At 33.0% G+C, this 17267-nt stretch overlaps 1 long non-coding RNA gene across 2 annotated transcripts; it reads left to right on the top strand.

Annotated features, from left to right (window-relative positions):
- The first annotated feature begins 949 nt into the window (after window positions 1–949).
- On the top strand, window positions 950–4887 carry LOC144548570 (uncharacterized). 2 transcript variants are annotated; one of them, XR_013509390.1, is made up of 6 exons: window positions 950–1088; window positions 1826–1944; window positions 2813–2993; window positions 3759–3971; window positions 4011–4432; window positions 4539–4887. It is a non-coding gene; the product is annotated as an uncharacterized LOC144548570 (long non-coding RNA). The 2 variants fall into 2 exon arrangements; XR_013509389.1 differs by having other exon boundaries at window positions 3759–4432.
- Window positions 4888–17267: the final 12380 nt, after the last annotated feature.

The following is a 17267-nucleotide window of genomic DNA, read 5'->3' as shown; positions in this document are numbered from 1 at the left end:
CACAGAAAAATTGACAACAAAAGATTTTTTTTTAAATGAAACAATAAATTAACTTTAACTAAAATTTAACGTAATAAAAATTGATACTCTGATTGAGGAATTTAAAAATTAAATTGTGAATTAAGATCTAGAAAAAGAAATGACTATTTATGAAAAACAGAAATTAAAAAGAAGATACTTTTCAACTAAGAGATTGTGCATGTAATCTACAAATCATCTGATAATTTTCTTTCAACATCTTAAGATTTTCTCCATTCAATTTTTCGAGAGATTGAGGTGCGTGTAGCCCACTAATTTGAAATTTTTAATTAAAAAAAAATCTAAGAAATTAAGTTGTATAGATATCTAAATTTCTCCAAAATTACAAGTCTCATTCTTCTCCTGATATTTGTTCTCGAAATATTTAATATAATTTTGCTGCGAGTCCGAATTTATTGCAAGTTATCCTCCCTACTAATAGCACGTTGGAATTTTTGGGACCCAAGCCTCTATTTGTCCAGAGAGAATCTGAGCCGTTGATTCCATAAATCTCAGCCACTCATCAAAACAGATCTCAATCTCAGCCTTTAATTACTAATATCGATTTTATGCATCTATTTAATAGTATCAAACGTGTAAAAGTCTAAATTTAGTTCGAAATTTACCCGCTACATAAATAGTCACATTGAAATTCTTTCATTTAAGATAAACAGAAGACGCGTTTTTCCTGACGCGCGTCTCTCGAGATGTTTCTCCTTCCCGATGCAAACGACGCATTTTTTAAATCGATCTTCTCCTTCCTCTGTCGCTCACTCAAAGAAGGAAAGGCAAGTAATACAGTCTACTTACGCATTTTTTAGTCTCTCTCTTTCTCTACGTTCGCTCAAGGAAGAAAACCCTAAACCTCGCCTACCACAAAAGAGACTTGCGAAAACCCTAAACCTCGCCTACAACGCGTTTTCTCCTTTCCGACGACGCCACAAAAAAAAACACTAACCCTAGCTTGATCGGCGCGCGGCCTGACGACGGCGACGCTACCACCGCTCCCGTACGAGTACGACGTGCTGGATCCGGTGATCAGTGGCGAGATCAACTATGAGCTTCTCGAGGTAGTTAATCTCAATAATTAACAATCCAATTTTTTTCCTCCTTTGCCTTTGTTTGTGTGTGACGTATCTGTAGTCATTGCGCTTGTTAGTTCAAGCTTGTGAATGAATTTAATTGTTGAGGCATCTCCTAAATTAGGCTTCTATTCTGCAATAACATATTTGATTTAGTTGTTGAGGCATAAATTGGTTATGCTTTAAATGTACACATTCATATATGTATCTAATAAATAGTTGTGAACTGTCATTGCGATGATGATTTCAAATTCAACGGCCGAGGTCTCCAATTAGCAGTTATTTCTATCATTGCGATGATGATTTCATATATATATATAGGATGCTGTTTAAAAGAAAATTCAATTTTGATTCCGTACCATTTGATGTTTCCATCTCTCTTTCACTGTCCTCAAATTTACTTAGAACCTCAAGATTCAGAATGCATTCTCCAGTGGCTACTTGAGGATTTTAATTGTAAATGGGAATCTTTGGGAATATAATGGCTATTTTTTCTTATCTACGATTCTTGATCTGTAGTCTTTTATTTATTTCTCCTTTGAGAAATAAATGATCTGCAGTTGTTTCTTTTTCTTCAAGAAATCTATAATTGCGACTCTTAGTTTTAGAGGAAGATCCCTCAGCAAAGTAATGTTATTACGGTAAAACTGGTTTGTCTTGGTCCTTTTATTATCTTTAACAAATATCTAATGAAGATATTTTTCTTCATATCTCATAATTATCAGGTTGAGTGTACTATATACCAAATGATGATGGTACATTGGCATCCTATATGTAGGATTTCGGGTGCAACATGACAACGACAAAGGTTCAATGAAAGGGGGGTATCAGATACCATCCTGAGGTGATCTTCTTGAATTTGAATCTGTCCTTGTGCTTTTACAATAGCAGATATGAGGCTCTGTAGTTTAAATAAAAGAAGAAAAATAAAACGTCACTGCTGCAATATGTTTGTATATGCAAAATTTTAGGGGCCTATTCGTAAATTTTAGCTTTCTCCATTCTGAAATGCAAGTGTTGTAACTGACATGATCATTGCGATGATGATTTCATATATATATATTGGATGCTGTTTAAAAGAAAATTCAATTTTGATTCCGTACCATTTGATGTTTCCATCTCTCTTTCACTGTCCTCAAATTTACTTAGAACCTCAAGATTCAGAATGCATTCTCCAGTGGCTACTTGAGGATTTTAATTGTAAATGGGAATCTTTGGGAATATAATGGCTATTTTTTCTTATCTACGATTCCTGATCAGCATCCTTTATAACCGGACTTCTTTTTAGAAAGCAGTTATTGTTGAAAGTTCCATGCCAATTCTTTTAGATCTACTTGTCGATTTGAGTCTATTTTGTGCCATCATGCAAAATTTTGATTTGTATGCTATAATAAGATAGTATGAAAAGAAGAACTTTCTAATTAGGCCCTCACCATTTCTCATTGGTTAAAATAAGAGTATATGAGCACTAGAATTAATATGCTGGTATAATGCACCTTTTTATGCACGCTTAAATTAATCAGATTCTTAAAGGCCAAGTTGAATACCAAAAGAGGAGTACAAATCAGAATCAACAAAGATATCATTGCCCAACTTTAAAAAAAATCAATGAGCACATAACTTGGTAAAGTTAATTAAATATAATATTTCTTTTGAATCTCCCAGGTTGACCTTGATTGTTTAGTTGTTCATTGTTAATTTATATTTTGTAGGTCCGGTCTCTGGCTCCTGAGTCATTTTGTTGAGCATACCAAAGGGGCCCACAGGAACCCACATTCTATAAGGAGGCATCATTTGTTGAATCAGACTGGTTGGAGGAACTTAGGTTACCAAAACAGTACAACCGAATGTTGGATTGGTTTGACAATGTGTGACAATGTTATCAGCCTCCAGGTTCCTCTATTTCTTTCTCTGTTTGTTAAGGGCATATGAAGGCTGAATTTAATTTTAATGTACAGTTAAAATTAAATAAAACGACTTAATTTAACATTGAAGCATAGTCAAGGTAAGTATACTTGCTGAAATTATAGAATCCCATGTAGGATACTAGCTGAAATTACAACATCTTATTCTTATTATTTTTGTTGTTGAGTGAGTCTATGGTACTATGCATAGCACAGATTGGTCTGTACTATGGATCAATATTTTGGTTTTCAAATTACAAGATGACTCACCTAGATAAAACTTTTAAAGAGTAAATGTAAAAAAAAAATTTAATACATATTGGGGAAGTGTATATATGTGATATTTTGTGCTCAACTTCCATGAACTTAGTATAGGTTTTGTCATTATTTTTTAAAAAGAAGTAATAAATACGAGATTGCTACTGTTATCTAGAGAAATATTTTGATAGAGGCACCGATCGCTACATATTTTGAAGGTATAATAGTTAAGACTGTTGTTTGAATTTTACTGGTATTTTTTCTGATCATTGTATGAACTTGAGTTTTTCTAGCTTTTTGTTTAAGTAATACTTTTCTGATCACTAATTGTATTTTTCCATTCGTTTATACCATTATCATTAAAATGAGTTTCGGAGAGTAATTTTGGTGAATTTTGAAAATTTCCTTTTTAATCTGATTTACTGGTACACGAATTCGTTTATACCATATTATCTATCTAACTCTTTGATGACATAAATAATATTTTCAATCGAAGGAGATTCTATGAAAAAGAGCAAGTCAAAATCAGCAAAAGCAATAGGGGCTGTTGCAAGTGCGCTTGCTCCACCTAAGGATGTCGAGGACTTGCGCCAGGTTGCTGGGTACGGTCGTGTCAACATCTTCATTTACAGTGAGTTACGTACAGCTACAAAGAACTTCAGGCCTGAGGTGTTTCATTATATAATGTTACTTTAATTATGTTTATGCGGTGTTTCATTCTATAATGTTTTTATCATGTCAAAACCAGGTGTTTCATTCTATAATGTTTTTAATTATATGTTTAAGGACCTCTACAATTTCTGAAACTCACTAAACTTCAAGCTTATAGCTTTATGGTAATTTAGATGCCTAGAATTTTGTTACCAAAATGATATAATATAATTTTCATCATCATCATCAAAACATGACTTGTGTAAAGAACTGAGACAAAAATGGCCTCAAATGCCCCTCTGCAAAAATAATAATAGTAAAGATAGGGACCTAACTGTAAAAAACCATGCCATGGCCACTGATTGTGATTTTGGTTCATGTATAAATCAAATTTGTCAATCACGTTCATCGGAAAAAAAGTCAAGAAGGTTTGGTGTAATTTTATATATTGGAACTGTAGTTGTGATGAGACTAGACGGGAGATTAGCAGTTGGTCGATTGGGTTCTTTATTTGAGCAGGTAATACTAAACTGGTCAAAAGATACAAATGCAGCTTATTGAACTATGTATGCAAATGCATGCAACTTATTAAACTATGTTTTAATTTAATTTCATACAAATGCAGCTTTGAGAACTAAACTCTGAGGGGTATGAGGTTATTTTGGTAAGTTCAGGTGCTATTGGTGTGGGCCGCCAACGCTTGCGGTATAGAAAACTTCTCGATAGCAGGTGCTTTTTCTCAAATTAACTCTCTCATTGTTTCTAATTTCTAGGTTTTGACAATAGAAGGAAATCTTTTTTTTCTTCTATTGTGAAAAGTTTAATAGAACTTCAATCAATATAAATTGAGATTTATATATTCCCTATATATTTTCATAAATTTTTTATATAGAGTTATAAACTTTTACCATACAATTAAAATGATAGAAAATTGCATTTATTTTCTCATTCTGCTAAGATAATAAATAATTAAAAATACTAAATTATTTTTTCTTGTAGTGAGGATGAAGAAAGTTTTTTTTTTTTTATTCTTATCATTCTTGATGTAGAAAATAAGATAAATACGGAAAAATATAAAATGGACCATATTGGTAATCTTTCTTTGATTTATTCTCTTCCCCTTCAGTTTTTTCTGATCTCCAAAAACCACAAGTTGAGCTTGATGGGAAAAGCATGTGCAGCAGTTGAGCAGAGTGGCCTAATGGCTCTTTATCACTTTTACTGAGGTTTTATTTTTTTATCTTATTTATTTTTTATTTTTTGTTCATCCATTTTAGTTTGATAATGGAGACGATGTGTTTGATAAGGTGAGAAAGAAGAGGCCGGGTGTGGCGCCTTTTGACAGGTCGGGTGGTAAGAACAAGGGTAAGGGTAGTAGTAAGGGTAGAGAGAGAGAGAGAGATTTGATTGGATGTTGTGATTGTATGCATTTTTGTTATCTGTTATTTATCATGGATTAAGTTTTTACTGGACCAGTTTATTTTGGTGAAAATGAGGTTATACTGGTTCTATGATATTGTCTGTCGTGTGAAGGGCATTATTCAGGTACTATTGGTGTATCACCGGTTGTTTGGTACTTGCTGTTTTTTTCCTGTTCAATATTAGTATAATTGCACTTTTACATCATTTTTTCGACAACTCCGTATCGGTAAAGGTTAGTGGCGGGTATTCATATACTTGCATTTTTATCTATCGATCTTGATTTTCATTCACAATTTTGTCTATACTGTTTCCTTGGTTCATTGCAAATCTGATTCAAATGCCTTTTTTTTTCTCTGTACAATGTAATTATTCTAAAGCCTGATTGTGTGGTTAAATCCCCTTTTTTTTACTTCATTGCAAAATAGCAATTAATGTTTACTACATTTATATTAATGAAGGAATGTAATTGTGAAATGTGTGCAATTTTACTAGCAAGGAAAAGTCAATGTGGTTCACATTTAATTACTGTAAAGAAATACTATATTAACAATCCAAATATTCAATTACATCAACCATATTGAAAAGAACAATAAAATCTAATTTTAATGTTCGTTCAAGTGATATCGATTTGTTGTCAAACATAAAAGAACAATAAAATCTTAATAGACATTTCATCAGGTGATATCAATTTGTTGTCAATTTCCGTTGCAACGCACGGGTACTTGACTAGTTATATGCAATGTATCCATAGCTCCAAATATTTCTTATTGGAAAAATAAATATTATTAATCGAAGTCTATTATTTTTCTTTTTTTGGATTGGGGAATATGGTCCGATATTTGATCCAACGTATAGAAGGAAAAATCAGAATCAAAATCGGAATCAGTCACTTGATTGGTGATTCGGAATCAGAAACTCTGATATTTTTGACAAAAGCTTTGTTTTGTACTATGTTTAATTTGGAATTTGAATTTATATTTTATTTGATTTTATTTAAGACTATAAGCACTTGTTTGTGATTTTAGAAAACTGCCAAATGGTTTAATGGGTTATAAAACAAAGGAAAATATGATACATAAAGATAATAGTAATAATATTAAGATTAAAAAAAAAAGATTTAAAGATCTCTTTATTGTGTGCATCAATAGATATCTTTAATGGCCCAAGCCCAATTGAAAAAATATTCCCCAAGTCTCCTCTACTAAAACTTACGCAAACCTCTGCCAGTGGACCCCACCTTATCTTTAACCCTTTGACTGACGAGTTCGTATCCTCTGAGATATCTCATATTTTGCGTGACCGACGTGTCCGGTTCCTATTCGGAAGTGACGTAAGGGGCAGTATTGTTTGAGCTTTGAGATTCGCGCAGAACGTATTGCAACGATTGAGATTTCCCAAAAAGTCACGCAAAATATGAGATATCTCAGAGGATGCGAATCACTAGGCCCCAATCAAGATTCAAGAGCACTTCGTTCTCCCTTGTTAAACCAGACAGGTGGGTCATCCCCTTCTGACCATGGGTCCTTCACGATTGGACCTTCTTCTCCAATTAGCATTTTGACCCAGTCAAAATTGCAGATTTCGCCCCTAAATCCGATTTGAGGTCGTCGCATCTCTTGACTCGGCCAATTTTTTTTTTTGAAACCTTGACAGTGGCTGTTAAGTATAATTTTTATTAATTAAAACGTAAAATACATCCACTTGACTCGGCCAATTTGAATCAGTTTTTCGCTGAAAATCGAACACCGTGGAACTCGGTCCAAAATCAGATCGCCCACGACCGATCCCGATCCAACTCGGCCGATTCCGGTCTGACTCGGCCGATTTTTCCTTCTATATTCCAACGTACGTTTCGTATTATGATTCTTGATTCGTACAAATAACTTCAAAATTCGTGTTTATAAAATGCACAAGAATCTTAATACATAATTAAAGAACATCTCATTACAAACATAGCAGAATATTAATATATAACATTCAGAATCTGAGATAATCTTGTCTAAGTAATTTCTCAAGCACAATCCAAACATTACCAACAACAGGGTGTCATTTTTATAATCTAGTAGGTGTCTTGATTAAGACAACTTAGAGCTGCTCCAGTTGAAAATGAAGACAGCAAGTAACCATAAACGATTAACACTCGACTCGTTACCGTCATTTTGATAGTTGTCGATATGATCCCATTCATGACCTCCTGATGTAAACATATTGCAATTAGCTTTTAATTGTGAGTATCTGGGTTGGAAGGTACAGAGTGAAACTGAAAGAGGAACTGATTGATTTTACAAGGAACTCAGATGCTCTGTTGGATATTTATAGCTGAAATTTAAAGCTGGTTAGAAGAATCAACTGTAATTAAAATGACTAGGCATGTTTAAAATGTGTGGAAAATGTGTGGAAAATGTGTGGAATAGTACAGTAGATAGGTACAGCAAATGTAATGTCTGGGAACCTCTGGGCAACATTTCAACATTTCGATAAATCATGAGTTAGCTTGGATGGCTAGAAGCCCTCATCATTTGCATCCACAGATGGAGTAATCCAGCGAGCCTACCAATTCGGGTCATTAAAACAAAAAATAAGCTTTACAATTTGTTGAGATTCGCGCATGAAAAACTTTCTTTGAAATTCATGCACAGAGAAATTTCAACGGTTGGAATCAGAATAAGAGGTTCCTGTTATTTCCCGGAATTTACGGGGTATAGCCGTATAGGTGTTGGGTAATAAACGGGGAAAAGTATCATCTGCGGAGTTTTTCCGTGCGGTGCTTTTAATCTGATCCGTTCATTTTGAATCGGACGGACCAGATCAGATCTTGCCCGAATTTTAAAAAAACTCAAAATTTGGTGCACCCTTAATCCAGTCCGTTTGATCCGAAATGAACGGATCAGATTAAAAGCGCTGCACAGCACTGTACGGAAAAACTCTGCAAAGGATAGCGTTTCAATAAACGGTGCCTTTTGATGTGTACTATTTATTTTTTGTATTTATCGATCATTAGTCGTATGTGTCCCTCCGTGAAAACGAAATAAGCAAAATGAGTTCTGCGCGGTGAGATCAACGTGTTCAATAAAATGGCAAATTGTCTTTTTCTTTTTCTTTTTTTTTTCTTTTTTTTGTTTTGTTTTTTCTTCTAAAGCAGCCTGACGGCGGCTATCATAAAATGGCGACTTTTCAATGTAAGAAAACGATATTTTCCACAATTCACATACATTGTATTAGAATATTGAGCCCTCCAATCTCAATTTTTTAATTAAATTGATTCCTGAAATTAAGCATATAATATTGAATAATAATTATTATTTAAGCCAAGGCGGTATAGATCAATGTCATCAGAACCGAAACTGACCTCGAACCACGGTTCGAGGTCAACAGTTCACTGGTTTGATTGACGGGTTAACCGGTTCAACTTTGATATTTTAAAATTTTATATATGTGAAATATATGTGTACTCTTTTAAATTAATCATGTTTTTATACAATGAAATTCTCACATACATAATATACTATAAAAATAAATTTATAGATTAATCATTAAAAATCACTCAAATATAATAAAACTACTTTTTTTATCAAGATGACAAAATATTTGCTTAGGAAAGAAAAATATAGCATCCCAACATTTTAAATTTCGGTATGATAAATTTACTATAACTATCAATGAATATGAATTGAGAGCTTCCAGAGTAAACAATCCGATAACAAGTATATATAGATAAGTTTAAGTTCATAAAAAGTCCAAATCGATGCAAGTTCTTTAATAAAAACAATCCGATAACAAATTTCATCAAAATATAAATAATAAAATAATAATTGTTGTTTCAAAATATGTGTATCCATAATTTTTTATCTATATAAATAGATAAATAGTTATGGTGTATATACTATATTTACTGACTATCTTATAATATCTAAAATATCAAGGTCATCCATAAAAATTAAATGAGATTAAACTGTAACTCCATATCTCTTGACATGTTTTTTTTTTGAAGTTCAAAACTGTAGGCATAGTTTATTGATCAAAGAAAATATTACATTAGTGAGATACAAATAATCATGAGTGAGTCTATGGTACTATGCATATTACGATTTGTTACCGTGTTACGGCTCTATATTCGAGTTTTCAAATCCTAACGGTCGATCCGAACCGTTCATTTTGTTCTCCATATTAATATGTGTTTGGATACCAAATTTTACATTTTTTGAAATTTTTTTACTATTTTTTTAGATTTATTGAAAATCACTGTTTTTGGATGGTGCAGAATTTTTAGATCAAGTGATTTTCTAAATATCTAAAAAAATAGTAAATTTTTTTAAAAAAAATGTAAAATTTGGTTTCCAAACACATATTAATATGGAGAACAAGATGAACGGTTCGAATCGACCGTTAGGATTTGAAAACTCGAATATAGAGCCATAGCACGGTAACAACCCGTGATATGCATAGTACCATAGACTCACTCAATAATAATTGTTGTTTCAAAATATGTGTATCCATAATTTTTTATCTATATAAATAGATAAATAGTTATGGTGTATATACTATATTTAGTTATTTACTGACTATCTTATAATATCTAAAATATCAAGGTCATCCATAAAAATTAAATGAGATTAAACTGTAACTCCATATCTGTTGACATGTTTTTTTTTTTTTTTTTTTTTTTTTTTGAAGTTCAAACGTGTAGGCATAGTTAATTGATCAAAGAAAATATTACATTAGTGAGATACAAATAATCATTCCTTGTACATAATAATCTCTTTCTTACTAATAAACTAATGTGTTCACCCTATGATGCAAAGTCCGTAGAGGGTAGGATCTTCACATGTGATCTAAAGAGTTATTAATTTCTCTGAGACCTAAGGCCGTAGGAAATAAATCAGCTGAAATTATGAGATCGGTTACTGTTCACTCTGAAATTCCTGCAATTCGAAATCCATTCATCGAATTTTTTCGAGAACGCATCTCGAAACAGCTAGTTTTTCCTTGTACGTCTTTCGAAACAGTTCGACAGCTGGATTTGGATTGCAGAGATTTCAGGGTGAACAGTACCGACCTCGGATTTCAGCAGATTCGGATCCAAGGCCGTAAGTACTAGACTTGAGATTGACATGTGACTTACTTTTTTATTTTTATGGACGAGTAAAAAGAGAAACTATGGTTAAACCGGGTTTTTTTGTCTAGAAAATAATTTATGGTTTTTCAGTAAATCCGGTTAATAGAGTGGTTTCTTTTTCGGTTTAATTGTAAAGATGATCCTTCAAGCAAACCGAACTGGTCAGGAGACCGGTTCCGATTTTTTCCGGTCTGGTTCTAATAACACTGGTGTATATGATAGAAATTATAGGGGAATAATTAATATTTTATAGGGAAATAATTAACGAATAAATCATATATACATGAGATTAATTATTGGGAGTTGTAAGTAATACATAGAAAGTGAACGCTTAATGGCCCGACTGAATTTTATGGGCCTAAGCCCAAAAAAAGAGAAACACCTATTTCGTGTTGTGTCGGGTAGGGTACGGGTACCTCGGGTACGGGTAGGGCGGGTAGTCGGGTAGGGCGGGTACGGGTAGGGCGGGTAGTCGGGTAGGGCGGGTACGGGTAGGGCGGGTAGTCGGGTAGGCAAGTACGGGTAGGTCGGGTAGGGTTTTAAAAAAGTGTACCCTACCCGTTTCAAACCCGTGCCCGTCCCGGGTAACGGGTACGGGTACCTCGGGTACGGGTAGTCGGGTGGGGCGGGTAGGGTACGGATATTTTTTTTTTTTTTCTGTTTTTTCCTTCTGTTTTTTTTTTGTTTTTTTTTTTGTTTTGTTTTTCCGTTTTTTTTTTCTGTTTTTGTTTAATTTTTTTTTTCTGTTGTTTTAGTTTTTTTTCTGTTTTGTTTTTCTGTTTTTTTTATTTTTTTTTCTGTTTTGTTTAATTTTTTTTTTCTGTTTTTTTTTTGTTTTCTGTTTTTTTTTTCTGTTTTTTTTCTGTTTTTTTTTGTTTTTTGTTTTATTTTACAGTGTCGTACGAATATTATTACATGTTTATAATTCGATTTTTATAATATGAATAGTTCGATATCAAATAGAGTATATATAAACATGAAATTATCAAGTCGCAACTTTATAATTTATAAATGAATAAAATATGTACCTTATATATAAAAATTATTCGTGCGAAAATTTGTATATTTATATGGCTAAGTACAAATCTATTTATTTATTTCTTTAAGCAAGTCATTTTATTTTATTTTCAAATTCTCATTCTAATTAAAACAATAAAATATAAATAAAAATATCTTAAATTAATTTATTACATTAAAAATAATTGTGAATAATTTAAAAACAATAGATTAAAAAATAAAAGTTACCCTCCTTTATTCCGGGCTTGGGACCGGCTATGTAAAATAACATAGGCGGAGTTCTAACTTTTTTTTTATTAGTAATTGTTCTTTAAAATGAATAATTTAAAAACTAATTGAAATGTTTAGAAATTATAATTTTAAAAATAACCATAAATATTAAAAGAGGTTAGAAAATTATACCGACACTACCTATCTAGTAGTTTGGATTCATATACCATTGTTCGCTTTCTTCCGCACCGTCTGAATCTGAATTAGCTTGGGGCTGCGGCTCGGTAACACTTTCTTCAGTATCAGCTGCGGATGATGATTCTTGATCTCGATGTTGGTTGCGCTCGTCAGCATTAATCCAATCTTTCAAGCACACAAGTCTCTCAAAAACATGTGGACCCAATTTACTGCGTCTGTCGGAGAGGATCCTGTTCGCCGAACTAAAACAACTTTCTGAAGGGACGGTTGACATGGGTACGGCAAAGACGTCGCGGGCCATCATCGCCAGTGTTGGATAAGACCTTTGATTCCTCTTCCACCACGTCATGATGTCAACGTTTTCATTTTCGTTGCGCATATTTAAATAGCTCACTAACTCGTTTGTGGATGCGTGCGGTTCGCTATCTGACTGAAAATCTGCTAACAATCCACTACTGCTAGTGCTCCTGAAAGTGGAACTATTAAAAAAAAAATTAGTGGACAAATAATGCAGATATTATAAATAATAAAGATTAAAAGCATAATGTATATTTATTCATACCTAGGACCAGCCCGGGACGAAGAGGGGTTCTGGTTGGCACTAATTCTTGAGTTGTATATGTTAAACATCTCAGTGAACTTCGCATCCACGTATGCCTCGACCCCGGTTGCGTCTAAATGTAGATTATCTTTGTACGCTTCAACCATTTTGATCGTGTAATATTTCTTGTATGCCGGGTTGAGGCAGCTTGCGATAATGGCCAGGAGGGGTACATTTTTCCAATATTTTAGAAATTTTAGTTTCATGGCCTCTACGATCGGTGTGAGAGATTTATCGTGTATTTCTGCTTGTTCCAAATTACGATACACCTTGGAAATTTGGTAGATTTGCCGCAACAACTCAAATGCCGTCGGTGAATACGAGTAGGATAGTTTGACGGTTGTTTCAAAAAAGGTTCCTAGGAATGTTGAAAGCCTTTCTAGTTGGTCCCATTCTCCGCCGGTGGGTTCCAATTGCATTCCCTTAGGGGTGGATCCCCTCAAAAACTCCCCTATGACAGCTTTGTAAGGAAGGCATCGGTTCAACATCCTATAGGTTGAGTTCCAACGGGTATCTATATCCCAAGGTACTTTCAACTTGCTTAGTCGATAGGTTACGCACAACTTCGCAAACTCTTGTCTTCTTTCATGGTTTGAAACAATGTGGTTGAGGGCATCCTTAAATTTAACTATCAATAATTTTATGGCTTCTGTTTTAAGTCCCGCCTTCACGACGAGGTTAAGTATATGACAAGCACACTTTTGGTGAAACATTTCACCATTCATAATCGGGTTTAGTGACCGTTTAAAAATTTCAATGGAAACAATGTTGTTGCTAGCATTATCGAAAGATATAGAAAAAACCTTGTTAGCCATATCCCTCTTAAGGTTATACTCTTGTAAAACCTCAATAATAGATTTGAAAATTACATTTGTGGTGTGCGGGGAATCTAACACTCGAAAACTTAATATCCTCTTTTGTAATACCCACTGATCATCGATCCAATGCCCAGTAACACAAGAGTACCCAAGGCCATGTTTACCAGCAGTCCATATATCTGAGGTAATTGAGACCTTATTGGATTGATATGCAAATGTACCTTTGAGGTCATCTTTTATGGTTGTAAACTGTTTTTTTATTTCACCAACCGACTTTCTATGATGCATCCTCTTGTACATTGGTTGAGCACACCCCCGAATGACCAACCGGGCAAAGGCTGTGCAACCACCCATACTGATTGGTTGTTCTTTGTGGGTTATGTACCGGGCCAAATCACTAAACATTTTTTTTCATCAAATTTTGGGTTGGTTCTGGTACCATCCGCATTAATAAGGGTTTGGATTTGTCTCGATGGTACATTTGCACTTGGTTCCTCACCCTTTTTTTCATGCGTTTCGGCATGTCTTTTAAAGCTACTCATACCACTACTTTGCTTATACACAAAAAAAGGTTTCTTGCAATTAGGTACCTTACATTCAAGGGTTTCCATAAAGCCATCATCATCTTTTTTAATCTCATAAAATCTGGCCCACGGCTGATTGTATTCCGGAGCTCTTCTAGCCTTCTTTACCACTGGTTGTTGCGGGGGGGCACTTGTCGAAGGAGGGATAGCTTCTTCCTGAATTTCAGGGGCACTTCTCGAAGGAGTACCTTCTATAGAGGGAGTAAATTGACTCGATGGTACAGAAGAAGTGCCTCCATATGCATACGATGGTGTCGGTTGAAATGTTTCTTGTGGAATGTAGGCGTTTGGATCGTTTGAAGTATAATACGGTGCATGCATTTGTGGGGGTTGTTGATAATTTAAATCTAGGATTTGATCCCTTATTTGATAATTGTGTGGATAGTTAGGTGGATAATTAGGTGGTGGCATTTGGGAGGAACTATCAAGATAATTATGTGGATAATTAGGTGGTGGCATATCGGGGCCAAAAATAGAAGCCGACATTCTCGCTTCAAATGTTTCTTCCACCGATTCGTGATGAGGAGATATCATTTTTCAACCTATTAAAAACAGAAATTAAAAAAAAAACAGAAATTAAAAAACAGAAATTAAAAACAGAAATTAAAAAACAGAAATTAAAAACAGAAATTAAAAAACAGAAATTTAAAAACAGAAATTAAAAAACAGAAATTAAAAACAGAAATTAAAAAACAGAAATTAAAAACAGAAATTAAAAAACAGAAATTAAAAACAGAAATTAAAAAAAATCTAACATGTTTTCTAACCTATTAAAAATAAATCCGAACTTCAAAAAAAAATCTAACATATTCAAAAAACAAATCTAATTACTTCACAAATTTAAAAAAAAAATCTAACATCTTTTCTAACCTATTAAAAATAAATCCGAATTTCAAAAAAAAATCTAACATATTCAAAAAACAAATCTAATTACTTCACAAATTTAAAAAAAAATCTAACATCTTTTCTAACCTATTAAAAATAAATCCGAATTTCAAAAAAAAAATCTAACATATTCAAAAAACAAATCTAATTACTTCACAAATTTTAAAAAAAATCTAACATCTTTTCTAACCTATTAAAAATAAATCCGAATTTCAAAAAAAAAATCTAACATATTCAAAAAACAAATCTAATTACTTCACAAATTAAAAAAAAAATCTAACATCTTTTCTAACCTATTAAAAATAAATTCGAATTTCAAAAAAAAAATCTAACATATTCAAAAAACAAATCTAATTACTTCACAAATTAAAAAAAAAATCTAACATCTTTTCTAACCTATTAAAAATAAATCCGAATTTCAAAAAAAAAAATCTAACATATTCAAAAAACAAATCTAATTACTTCACAAATTTTAAAAAAAAATCTAACATCTTTTCTAACCTATTAAAAATAAATCCGTATTTGAAAAAAAAAATCTAACATATTAAAAAAACAAATCTAATTACTTCACAAATTTAAAAAAAAAATCTAACATCTTTTCTAACCTATTAAAAATAAATCCGAATTTCAAAAAAAAATCTAACATATTAAAAAAACAAATCTAATTACTTCACAAATTTTAAAAAAAAATCTAACATCTTTTCTAACCTATTAAAAATAAATCCGAATTTCAAAAAAAAAATCTAACATATTCAAAAAACAAATCTAATTACTTCACAAATTAAAAAAAAAAATCTAACATCTTTCCTAACCTATTAAAAATAAATCCGAATTTAAAAAAAAAACTAACATATTCAAAACAAATATTACTTCACATCTAACAAATCTAACATAAACTAAATAAATCTAACATATTCAATAAATCTATCAATCCTAACATAAAATAAATCTAAGAAATGTAATTATTTAACAAATTTAACAAATCTAATTACTTAACAAATTTAACAAATCTAATACAAAATAAATCTAACAAATCTAATTACTTAACAAATTTAACAAATCTAATACAAAATAAATCTAACAAATCTAATTACTTAACAAATTTAACAAATCTAACAAATCTAATTACTTAACTTTCAATAAATCTAACTTAAACTAAATTTACTCTACAAAAATAAATTAATCTAACATAAAATAAATCTAACCTTTAAATCTCGCGGAAAAATCTTGCGGGAGGTGCCGAACTTTGTAATTTCGATACCTTCGTAATTCCGTTTGCGTATTTGTAGAATGAATTAAATTACAACTATATAATTTTTTTTTAAAATAAATAGAGAAATTGAGAATAATGAAAATTGAGAGAATGAGAGTTTGAGATAGAATGTGGAGAGAAAGAGAGTTAGAGGGGGTGTATTTAAAGAAAAAAATGGAGGGGGGAATTAAATTCGAAATTTAAAAAAAAAAAAAAAAAAAACCGGGATTTGACCCGGGTGGGTCCGGCCGGGTTTGATTTGACCGGTCCGGGCCCGGTTTGTCTGAACCTGATATCTCCATATTATATCTAAATTACGGCCCTGATTTACACTGAAACCTGTGCTTTAAAGCCTATAAATGTGGACTTTTTACTTATATTTCGATGAAATGTGGTACTGCTATGCTTTGTTTGGTATTTTGCAGGAAAAAGGGCGAAAAACTGGATCTGACAATTTTTCATACGGCCCGTATGACATTCCCTACGAGCCGTACAAGATCTGCCCAACCACACAGAAGGTTCCACAACAGAAGCACAAAGTCTCCAAGACAAAGCACAGGCATACGGCCCGTACGAGGTCCCATACAGCCCGTACGGAGTCCCATACGGCCCGTACGACGCTAAATTGGAAAATCCAGCTGGAATCTGAAATCAGCTTAATTTAAGGAGGCCGGAAAGGAAGCCTCTGCAGACGCAATCTGGGTCATTAAAGGAGATATTACACACCAGAAAAAGGGGGATTAGGTCATGGAATAAATAGAATCCTTCTTGGAGACATCATGGGGCATGAGAGAGAGATCATTCCTCATCATGGGGGGATCAACCTAGGGTTTGGGAGCGACGGCTCGGCTTGGAGAGCAAGTAGAGAGGAGGAAAACGAGAGTTTTGCGACGGATCTTCTTCGTTCCTCGAGCTTTGCCATGAGCTCCCTTATCATTATCTTTACTTATTTTATTTGCTTTCTTTTCTTTTAGTTTCTAGGACTAAGATGTAGTTTCTATTTTGGTTTTGTTTGCATGCTACTTGGATTTTGTGTTGAATGCTTTGTTTTTACCTTGTTGTGTAGTATTTTGATTGCTTTATTTGTGGTTGCTTGAATTGATTAGTCATCCCGTTAGATGAATGCGCACATCTAAGTGTTAGGAGCCAAGTCTATGACATTTAATCCAACCGAATAAAGTATATGAAGTAGGGTGAAACCAATGAGTACCCGAAAGGTGAAACTTTCCTTGAGGCGAAAGTCCTTGGATA

This window comes from Carex rostrata, chromosome 33 (assembly GCF_964058835.1).
Source record: "Carex rostrata chromosome 33, lpCarRost1.2, whole genome shotgun sequence".
NCBI lineage: Eukaryota > Viridiplantae > Streptophyta > Magnoliopsida > Poales > Cyperaceae > Carex > Carex rostrata.
The sequence above is the reverse complement of the archived record's forward strand: the minus strand, read 5'-3'. Positions and strand labels throughout refer to the sequence as shown.